This window comes from Prunus mume, linkage group LG2 (assembly GCF_029339155.1).
Source record: "Prunus mume cultivar Tortuosa linkage group LG2, ASM2933915v1, whole genome shotgun sequence".
In the NCBI taxonomy this organism is placed as follows: Eukaryota; Viridiplantae; Streptophyta; class Magnoliopsida; order Rosales; family Rosaceae; genus Prunus; species Prunus mume.
The window spans coordinates 28,327,166-28,338,543 of NC_142699.1; positions in this window are offsets into that span (position 1 = coordinate 28,327,166).

Genomic DNA, 11,378 nt, shown 5'->3' on the forward strand with positions numbered 1-11,378 from the left:
AGCCTAATGGATCTCTTGGAGTTGGGGGAAAGCATATGCAACCTAGTTTGCAAGCCCAAATTTGAAACCATTTCCTTCTGTTTTCTGAATTCAACCAGAGACGCTCGAATACGAAGGATTTTAGTCTAAAACTTTTGTTCAGGGAAAAGTGGTGTAGTTGTTTGTTGCTACTTGCATCTCTTCCTAGACAAAAGCATATATACCCTTCAACCAACGGCAAGACGCAAAATGCCAAAAACTCAGGAAAATATAGGTGCCCTTCATAGGCAGGGGCGGATGCACAGATGGACAAGATGGGTCAAGTGACCCCATAGTGGACGGAAAGCGGGCTGTGGAAGTGCTCAGGCGACCCCATGGTTGGTTGGTGTGCGACCCCAAGCCGCACACCAGGTGTTCGACAAAAGGCTTGAAAGAGTACATTTGTCGTTCAAAGATAATCAGAGCCACCGTCGACAGCACTAATGGAGTTACGACTCGTGAGTGTGATAGAGAGAGCCGTGAGAAAGAATAGCACTGGAGAGAGAGAGAGAGAGAGCCATGAACTTTGGAGCGATAGAGGGAGAGTCATGGAAAGAGAGAATAATAAATGTGGGCGGGGAGATATTGGAGTTCGAAGTGGTTGGAAATACATTGGGTCTTTCAATATCATAAAGATTGATGTTTTCCAAAGAGGCAATTGCTGGAAATAAGAAACGGGTATTTCAAAGTAATTATAACATTAAACTAAAAAATTATATTATATTAACTTTTTCTTTAAAATAACTAGTTTCCAGGTTGAGATAGTTAATGTTGTGTGTTTTTAAAACTTCATATGCTTTTGCTGTCTACATTCATATATTTATACATTTTTAATTTTCACGTACCAGGTAACTATGTGAAGGACCTTGCACTTGCTACAAGGTTTTTTTTTTGCTTTTCTTTTTTTTAAGCGCCAAGCCAAAATGACTTCACGAATCAATACAGATGTAAGACTCGTACTCAGTGTTAGTCCAACTAATTTACAACAAATTGGTTTCTATTTTTTCAGTGTTATTTTGATTTTGTTTAAAAATTTGAAACTTTTACACTATGACCTCATGATGTAACAATCTTGGATCCACCACTATTCACATGTATTTTTTATGATACTAAAGCAAAGTGCAGTGCGATGACCAACTAGCCCTTGGTCTAATGGCTTTTCTTCTCGATGTGAAATGATATTACAAGTTCGAATATAAAAATAGTGCAAATACAAACCAATTCTGTAAATGCAAAATTTTATGTAAGTTGTTGGACCCACCAACCGCTTAAGTGGATAACATAACTTATGTACGTGGGTTCTGAGGTAAATCAAGGCAAGTTAGATGGTAATCTCTTTCTTTCCAGGAATGTATTTTATAGATCAAGTAAATGGGCTTCACTAGAGGGAGAAAAAACCATGCTCTTCTACAAGAGCTCCCCCCCTTATTTATAGGGGGTTTTGATAATAAAATGTATTACAAGCCAACCACCTCGGCTAGGAGCCGAACCGCATATGTCACATCCTATTTTTGACAGGGAGTAGTTGGATGGGCTTATCACCCATGTCCGTAGTTCAAGGTGGCATGTGTCTTCTGTCTTTGCTTGGGGGGGCGCCACTGGCAGAGTAGCCTTCCTGTCAGGTGTGGAAGCAGTCTTATCTTGACGGGATGGGGTCTTGTCATCAGTGTGGGCGGTTCCTCATACTGTGGCTTTTGGGCGAGGTAGTGTTAGGAGCCAACGCCGAGACCTTTGGGTGTAGTTTTCTGCACAGGGTCCACGTGTTGTCTTTTTATTGGGTAGTTAGGCTCGGCGTATGCTGAGCATCAACAAGTCCCTTAACTCTCGAGCTGAGGTGAGGTGAGGTGGGGAGGGATGCCGAGGAGCCTGATTGTGCTAGGGTAGATTTGGACCGGGTGCTTGTGAAAGTGAGTACGACACGAGGTGTGGGGGAGGCATCTTGTTCATATAGGCAGGGTGTGCCCATGCATCCATATTTTTACGAGGATGGGGAGTGGTCAGCGGATATCGTGCCGACGCGCATGACTCGTGAGTTGATGGTGCGGATTCAGCGAGAGTACGAGGTGCCTATGGATATGGTTTTTGCTCTGCCACAACCGGATGACCGACCGAGTCATTGCCAAGAGGGTGGGTAACGCTGTATCTTGGGAGATGTTTAAAAATGGTATGCGCCTACCCTTACACCCGTTCGTGTAGAGATGGATCACCCCACACCAGATGAATCTAAATCTGCTGAGGACTATTTTTTGTATGTTCGTGTTGTGGAAGAGGCATCACGGGATCGAGCCCAGCACGAACATCCTGAGATGTTGCTATAGGTTGAGGAAGAGCCCAAAGCAAGCTGGTTTCTTCTATCTGCAAGCATTGCAGGGGAAGTTGCTGGAAAATAACCCAAGTTCGCAGAAGTTGTGGAAAGATCATTAGTTTTTTGCGACTAGGTGTTGGGAGGTGGCCTTAGGATGGAGAGGTCGAGGGCCTAGTGGCGAGGTGTTTTAGGTAGAAAGGAGGGGTTATTGTTTCCACCAATAGGCCTGTTGAGAAAAAACTTGCCGCTCTCTTTTTCCTTTGTTCTTTTGTTTTTTGTTTTTTGTTTTTTGTTTTTTTTTTGCGCTCAGAGTTTGGTTTGGACTAATAGGTTCTGTTGCAAATGGTAGTGGATTGGGAGAGCGGGGAGTTGTCCGAGGATGAGGAGGGACAACTAGAGCGAGGAGCTATCATGATCGAGCTATTGTTAAGCAGTTCCTTGAGAGAGTTTGGCTTCTTGGACCGGATCCCGAAGGTAAAGGCTTTCTTGGTATTGTGCCGAGGTTTTATTTTTATTTTTTGGGCTAACTCGGGTCGTGTAGTGATGAGTGTTGAGGAACGACCCAAAAGCTTGGCAAGCTGTTGGAGAGGCTTCTAAAGAAGGGGCCCGTCGGGCTCTGGGCCGAGAGTGACGCTCCTACCTCGAGCTAAGGCGAGGTGTGGCGCCTACCATGCGGTAAGGTAGGCTAAGGTTCGCTCGCTTGTTCGGTGAAGGGCCGGGACTATGGAAAGAGGCCGATTGTGGAGAAGGGAGAGCTAGCCATAGCGAAGAGGTGAGGCGAGGAGGGGAGGAGGAAGGGTTATCCCTCCGCCGACCATACATCCAAAGAGGATGAAAGACTTCTTGGATACGGCGGGATTGGTGCTATCAGGGGAGATGTTGTGGGAGGGCCTGGTAGGCAACAAGAGCACCTATGCTATTTCCACTGCCATGTCGTTCGAGCAGAGCGTGCGGGTAAGTTTAGTCGTAGTTTCTTGGCACGGGTTTGTGAGGGTTTCGATTTGGTTTTTGACGATTCCTTGCATAACGCCTAGCATCACTCTTCACACACTTCCGAATCTCCTGAATTCCACAGAGCCAAAACGGCCGAGAAGATGCCTTTGCCAAATTGCCTCGGCCCTCGACGGGGGGATCAAACGGTCCGTACCAATTGAGTACCTCACCAAACCTACCTTCACTGATGCACCTAACAAGACCATGACTGTAGGGATCGACGCCAACTAGATGACTCCTATCTATGGCTACCTTGTCGACATAAATTTACCTACCGATACCAGCGCAGCCCGTCAACTACAGCTCCAGTCCAGCCGGTACACCATCATCAATAAACAACTCTACAAACGAGGCTTTTCTGGTGCATAACTCCCAAGGAAGGACACGAGATACTCCGAGAGGTACACGAGGGCATCTGCGGAGACCACTCCCCTCTAGGGTGATGGCCTCCAAAATCCTCCGCCGAGGGTATTATTGGCCCTCCCTAAGAACTGACACTCTCCTCGTCACCCGCAAGTGTTGACCGTACCAGTTCTTTTCAAACATCATATATCAACCCCCCGAGCCATTCACAACCATGGCTAGCCCGTGGCCCTTCACCCAGTGGGGTTTGGATATGATCGGGCCCATCTTTTACTATTAGTCTATGCTCTTGCCCCTGACTTGGTATGTATTATTGATCTGGTGGACGATAAGCATTGAATCGCTATTGCGCTGATAGTTTCGGCCCCGAGGTCTCGAGCAAAGGGAAGCCCCGCTAGTAAAGCCTTATACTCTGCCTTGCTATTCATTGTTTTGAATTTGAAGCGGATTGCATATTCCACCTCGGTCTTGTCCGGGGCAAGAGCATAATCCCGGCCCCGCTGCTATGCACTTATGAGGTCTTGTCAGCGTCGCAGCGTCGGTGGTCCTCCGGTGGTGGTTGGCGCTAGCTAGTCGATTGTGTCATGTATGGCGGCGGTGCATTCAGTGGATAGGACATTCGCGTGGAATTCTGAGATGAAATTGGCCACCGCTTGTCCCTTCAGGGCTGGTCGGGTTTGTAGTAGATAGGAAACTCGTTAAGCTCTATGGACCACTTGATGAGTCGGCCTGACACTTGGCGATGGAGAACCTGTCGGAGTGGCTAGTTAGTAAGGACCAAGATAGGATAGGCCTGGAGATAAGGCCGTAGGCGTCAGGCTGTCACCACCAAGGCCAGCGCGAGTTTATCAATGAGTGCTCGACTTACATAATATACAGCCATTGGATGGCATCGGCCTCTCGGGTGAGGACCGAAGCGATGGCACAGCGAAGCAGAGAGATAGAGGCCCGGTCTCGTCAAATTCTAGATTATTCAGAATGGGGTAGTCCCTATATGTGATTTCAATTTTTGAAAGGCCTCATCGCATTCTTTGGTCTAGTTGATGTGGCAATGCGCCCCTCATATGGCTTTGAAAAGGGCAGGCAGCGTGATCGGTGAACTGTGATATAAAGCGGTTAAGAGCGGCTACTCGTCCGATGAGGCTTTGTATTTCTTTTTTATTTGTTGGCGAGACCATCTCTATTAGGGCCTGTATCTTTTCGGGGTTTGCTTTGATCCCTCGCTAGTGACCATGAAGCGAGGAACTTGCGGATTTGACACGAATACACATTTAGCTGGGTTCAACCTCATTTTGTACTGCCGGAGAACCAAGAATACCTCGGTGAGGCGGTCAACATGTTGGCAGGTTGTACGACTTTTGACGAGCTTCTCATCCTCGTACACCTCTATGGACTGGCCAATGAGTTGAGCGAACATTGGTTTACCAACCGTTGATATGTAGCGCCTCATTTTTAGTTCGAAGGGCACGACAGTAGCGATAAAGCCCTCGATCGGTGATGAAGGCGTGTTCTCGACATCGGCGGGATCCATGCAGCTTTGGTTATATCCGGAATAGACATCCAAGAAACTGAGGAGTGCGAATCTGGTAGTGGCGTCGACAAGTTGGTCGATCCGAGGGAGCGAGAAACTATCCTTGGGGCAATTTTTATCAAGATTCGTGAAGTCCACGCACATTCTTCACTTCTCGGGGGGCTTTTTCACCATCATCACGTTGGACACCCATCTCGGGTAATCTACCTCACGGATGAAGCCGACCTCCTTTAGCTTTTGTACTTCCTTTTTCATAGGGCCGAGTAATGAGAATTGTCATAAGGCCAGCGTTTATGACGGATTAGCCGGGCTCCTGGGCTGATGCCCAAACGATCCGAGTTTGTCCGTATGAAGGTGAGGACCCTTTCCTAGTCATCAGTCCCTAGGCTCATTCCTATGACCACGAATTCCAAGTCTTCTAGCGGCTAGGGCCGTGGGTACTCTTCAGGGGATCATCTATAGGCTCCGCCAATTAGTCTTCTGTGGAGATAGTGTTTGTGGAATGGTTGTGTTCCGACGAATACCGTTGCCACCCCCTAGTACATAGGGAGGCATAGAGTCCGCGTGTAGTAGTACAATGTTACGTGTAGGCTTCGCAAGAGGGGGCGTCTAAAGATTGCTAGGTATGGGCTCGGATGGTCCACCACTAGAAAGTGTGCCACCGTCCCGACCTACGCCGGGAACAACCTGACCAAGGCCAGGAGGTTAAGGTAACAAAGGACGCGAACCTATGTTCTATCAAAAACTTATAGCTTGCGATGGTGGGGGAAGAATATTTTGGATTCCAATCCGAGCATGGGTAGCGCCAAGGAGAACAGAATGTTGACGGAGCTCTGCTTTTCCAGCAAAACATTGGAGGTATCCAGTCACACTATGTCGGCCGTGATTGTCATGAGTCGGTTGCCATTACGCTGGTGTGACTAAGTGAGAGTGCTGGAAATACGGAGGTCCAAGCTAGTGACGAAGGTTTTACCTCGAGTGTTTTTGCTTCTTAGGGCTGAGATGTAGCAGTTTCGTCCCAAGACTTGGTCTCGATGGACCGTCCCTACCCCATGGGAGGTTCTAAATTTTAGCATAAGGGTGTGGTAGCTAATAGTGAAGCCGAGCTAGGTGATTACCGGTCACCCTAAGATTACATTATATGTGGTCGGGCAATCGACAACCACGAAGTTGGCGACGGTGGTTGCTTATCGTGGGCACTTCCTTATGGTCAAGGAGAGGTGGATGTTACCTAGGGTGTACGCGCCTCCCCCGAATGCGTAAATGGGAGGCGTTTTATCGAGCAGAGCTCGGTCTATCCCAAGTTGGTTGAACACCAGCGCGAAGAGGATGTTCGAAGAGCTCATTCCGTCGATGAGGACCCGATTTATGTCGTAATTTGCGATTCCCATTGTAATGACCAAAAGGTCGCTATGTGGTTGGGACATGTGGTCGTCATAGGGGCGAACCGTATTACTGATGGAGAAGGCGTGGCTAGTCTCTTGACCGAGCAACCGAGTGTACATTTTCTCGACCGGTTGGTGTCCCCACCCGGGGAGGGACCTCCGCCGATGGTGGATATTAGGTTTCGGGAGGCGACGCCCAAGTCAACCTTCCCGATGGGTTGGCGGTCCCCCGTCGCTCGTACTCCCTTAGTTTTCCCCGCCTGACTAGTGCTTCAATTTCCTCCTTTAGATAGTAGCAGTCCTCCGTTGAATTGCCATACGACCGGTGGTACTTGCAGTATCGGGCCATATCTCGCTTCCCTTGGTACTCTTATCGGCTCTATCGTGGAATCGGCTCTTTTCCAATGGCGGATGGCTTCTTTATTGGTTTTTAGGCGTATAGCTCGAATAGCGCTCGAGGGCGTAGTTTTGCCAATCGGTTGGCTTATTTTGTTGACTTTCTTTTCTTTGGGGATTCTCTTTGCGCTGTTCTCGGGGGCGATGTGCGGGCTCGTGGTCGTGTTCGGCCTTGCGGTGGTATTGGTTCGGGTCGAGTTGAGTTACTCGGCTCGGTGTAGCATGTGGTCTCTCGGAGGAGGTCCTTGTATGCCTCAGGTGGTTACTGGTGAGGTCAAAAGAAATCGTCGCCCGAGTCCTCCCATGAGTGCGTTGTGGGCTGTGGCCTCATCGTAACCCTCACATCGAGCATACTCGTTATATCAGGTTATATAGTCCCAGAGGAATTCATTCGTTTTCGTCTAACGGCCGAGAGATTGTTGGCCGTGTACGATCGGCTCGATATGATCATATATCTATCCAGGAAAGCCTGGTGTAGCTCAAAGAACTAGCCAATGAACTCGGGGCTTGAACGTTTGAACCAATTTAACGTCGCGCCCTTCAGGGGTTGTCGGGAAGAGTCGGCACTTAGTGGCCTCGTTCGCCCCCTGCCCTCTATAGCGTAGCAAAAGCTGTCGAGGTGATTCGTAGGGGTCGGTGAGTCCTTCGTAAAGGGCAATTTTGGGCGCCTTTGTGTCGCATACTATGACCAAGTCAAGGAGGTCCTTCGTATAGGGAAGGGGGATCTCGTCTTCGGAGAACGAGGGGATAAGTGGGTGGTAGGTCTTCTCGACCTTGCTGAGTCGGTCCCAGACGCTCCCCATCTCTCCTTTGATCATGGCTCTCATAGTTTCTCTTAGGTCAACCTCGTTGGCGGTAATGGCTGGGGCGTCGGGTCCAACCTCACCTCACCCTCCCTCCTGCGGGGTGGGTCCTCGTGGTGTACCTCCCTTGATTGATCTCGAAGTCTTTGTCGAGCCCGACGTTTCGATCGAGGCTTGTGCGGATGCCGTTTCCTTGCCAAACAGGCGTCGTTCCACCTACCTCGTGCGACTAGAATCCCTGATGGCTCTTCTCTGGGCTCTTCGTAAGTTCACCTGGAGGCCGATCTGCTGCTCCTCGAGGGGTTCATTTTGGTTTTGAAGAACCTTGTTTTGGTCTTGAATGACGTCGGCCTCGTTTAGGAGTAGCTCCATCTTGGCTTCGAGGCGTTCAGCCGCTGTTTTTCGCCCTTCGCGCTTCATGCTTTTCTGGCTAGGAGTCTCTAGGGTGGAGGCTCCCTTCATTTTCCGGCTCAACATGTTGGTAGTGAAGTAGCCAACGCGTAACCTTTGAGTGTGTCTTCCCACAGACGGTGCCAAATGTTGAACCCACCAACCGCTTAAGTGGATAACACAATTTATGTACGTGGGTTCTGAGGTAAATCAAGGCAAGTTAGATCATAATCTCTTCTTTTCCAGGAATGTATTTTATAGATCAAGTAAATGGGCTTCACTAGAGGGAGAAAAAACCATGCTTCTGCAAGAGGTCCCCCTCTTTATTTATAGGGGGTTTTGATAATAAAATGTATTACAAGCTGACCACCTCCGCTAGGAGCCGAGCCGTATATGTCACATCCTGTTTTTGCTATAGAGCAGTTGGATGGGCTTATCACCCATGTTCATAGTTCAAGGTGGCATGTGTCTTGTCTTTCTTTGTGTTGGGGCGCCTCTGCGAGTAGCCTTCTGTCAGTGTGGAGGCGATCTTATCTTGTTGTCAATGTGGGTGGTTCCTCATATTGTGGCTTTTGGGTGGGGTAGTGTTAGGAGCTGACGCCGAGACCTTTGGGTGTAGTTTTCTGCACAGGGTCCATGTGTTGTCTTTTTATTAGGCAGTTAGGCTCGGCATATGCCGAGCGTCAACATAAGTAATGTCTATCTCCGTCTTCCATCATCCAGAATCTGAGAGATATGATCAAATGACCGGTCTAGTAGTGGTAGTTCATAGCATTCATGATCATATGTCAAACACATGCCGGAATGTTAGAGCCATTTGTGTTGAACCATCTGAAATTGAATTTTTTGTTGCTCCTTCTCGATTAAGGTTAAACTAGAGTGACACTTCAGGTTTTCTGACCCCAAAAAAGTGACAATGGGGCAGAGTTAAGCTTGAACTCTTAGTTCCAACCCCACATACAATAATTACAAAACAAAACAAAACAAAAACTGTGAAACCAGAAAAATGAGCAAGTCTTTGTGACCCTATTCAAGTGACGAAATGTTAGGAGGAGAATTTGACTACCAAAAATGATGAAAAATAGGTCAAGATTTGAAGGGTTCGGCCGATTTTTTGTCCACTAAAAAATCTGTATGTTGCGAGAATATATTGTATGCATAATTAATATTAGAAGAGGCTAATGTGAAAAAAATATTTTGAACCTAATGGCAGCCAAGAAAATGCTTAATTATTGGACTGGTAAACTGGCAAAGTTTAAAACGAGATGGTTTAGACTGTTTTGGTGAAAATGGTGGGTAGGATTTCCAGTCATTGACTCTTACCAGCTTTGCTGTACTAGTAGCTAGCTTGGCTTGAAAGGGAAGGTCATCACTTCACTAGGATGACAAGTTGACTAGACATGTCAAAAAGTTTGGAAAAGAAGCCATGGGGACAAAGAGCAGGATGAGAGAAGGTGCATGTGCATCACTAATTTGAAATTAATTATGTGCCTCACACTACTTAATCATCTATAGCAAATCACTTGTAGATATTAATGATGGATTTGAAGGTTCATAACAAATGTATGAACAAAAGATCTATAAAATGTTAAAATATTACTAAAAGTTCATCCTATTGTGTCAAATTGTTATAAGCATTAATGCTTTGCAGGCAATGCGGCTGCATTCAGTTCAGTTATTTTCTCGCATGCTCACTTCACTTGGTGACAGATTTGCGTCTAAATCTCTTGATTCATGTGATTGGGATCGCTTGCTCCCAACACTTAGAAAATATGTAAACATGTTTTTCATGAATGAAATCATCTTTTTCAGATTTGCGTCTAAATCTCTTGGTCCAAAATTTTCTTTGACATGAATGAATCATCTTTTTCCCCTGTAGAGTAACATGTTAGCTGTAAGCGTACACAAAGAAGAAAAGGACATGCTGCAACTTGCAAGCATACCAAGACTCTTTGAGACAACTTGGTTGCATCATCTTTAGACTTGTTAGCTCTTCTTTCAGTTTCGATCAGCATACGAAAATTTTGGATAAAATATATACACTTCCTGCAATATTTTCCTTCACCAAAATTTCAAAACTTGCCAATCTTACATTTGGGAAGCGTGTTCTAATTATGTATAACTATAAGTTGGTCCACATAGAAATATTGAAACGCAATCCAACTAGCTCTCTTTCATGTGACTTCAGGTCAACAAAAACAATTTGAAACCACAAATACATGGGTAGGTAACAGTGGCGGTCCTACGTTTTGGTAGTACTAGACAAACATCCTAAATGAGGCCTTCTACTCTATGTGTATATTTATGTGAATTTTTTTTTTTCTGTAAGTTAAAAAAATATTATATGAACTCAAATTCACAATTGTAACATAAAAGAAACAGTCAATGTGTAAATTACACAAGAACTTTATAAAATGCATCACTTAAATGTCACTCATTTTTCATTTTTCGATTCAAAAATATTAATTAACATATTCAAGTTTTTCTCCCATGTATTTTTTAGTTTCCTAATTGATTCAACTAGGTTAATTGATTTAAGCTATAAGTTTTAAATAAAAAATAAAAAAATTGGGTCTTTATTGAGTTTTCTCTTTTTAATTTTGAATTGAGTAATTGGGCAATTTTTTATTTTCTTTTATCTATTTTTACAATTAGTGGGTCTTTATTGAGTTTACACTTTTTAATTTTGAATTGAATAGTTATGTAAATTAATTTACAATAATTGGTTTGGGCCTAACATAATATTTATATAATATAGTTTTTAAAATAATATAGGTATGTATATATAGGGTATTATACAAATTGGAGGCCCTCCCAATTTGGAGACCTTAGACGTCCGCTTTGTCTGTTTGTGCCCAAAGCCTCTCCTGGTAGGTTAACTTACGTGTAGCTAGGGTTATCTTTTTTTCTTCATGATCAGGTTGGTTGAATGAATATAATGACCTCACTTTCGTGAGAACTCAGAAACTTTGGTGGTCCAACTTTTCTTGGCATTCATGAGTTGTTTGAATCTATATGGCTAGCTTTTCTTTTGAAATCGTAGCTTTTTTACTTTGACGGACATATTAATCTGTGCTAAGCATCAAAACACCATGCATGCATGTTTTTCACGCGAATATCTCAATTTAGATGCTTTTTTCTAGACCAAAAGCTTTGCATTTTAGTTCAAAGATATATCAACTAATCACATCGAC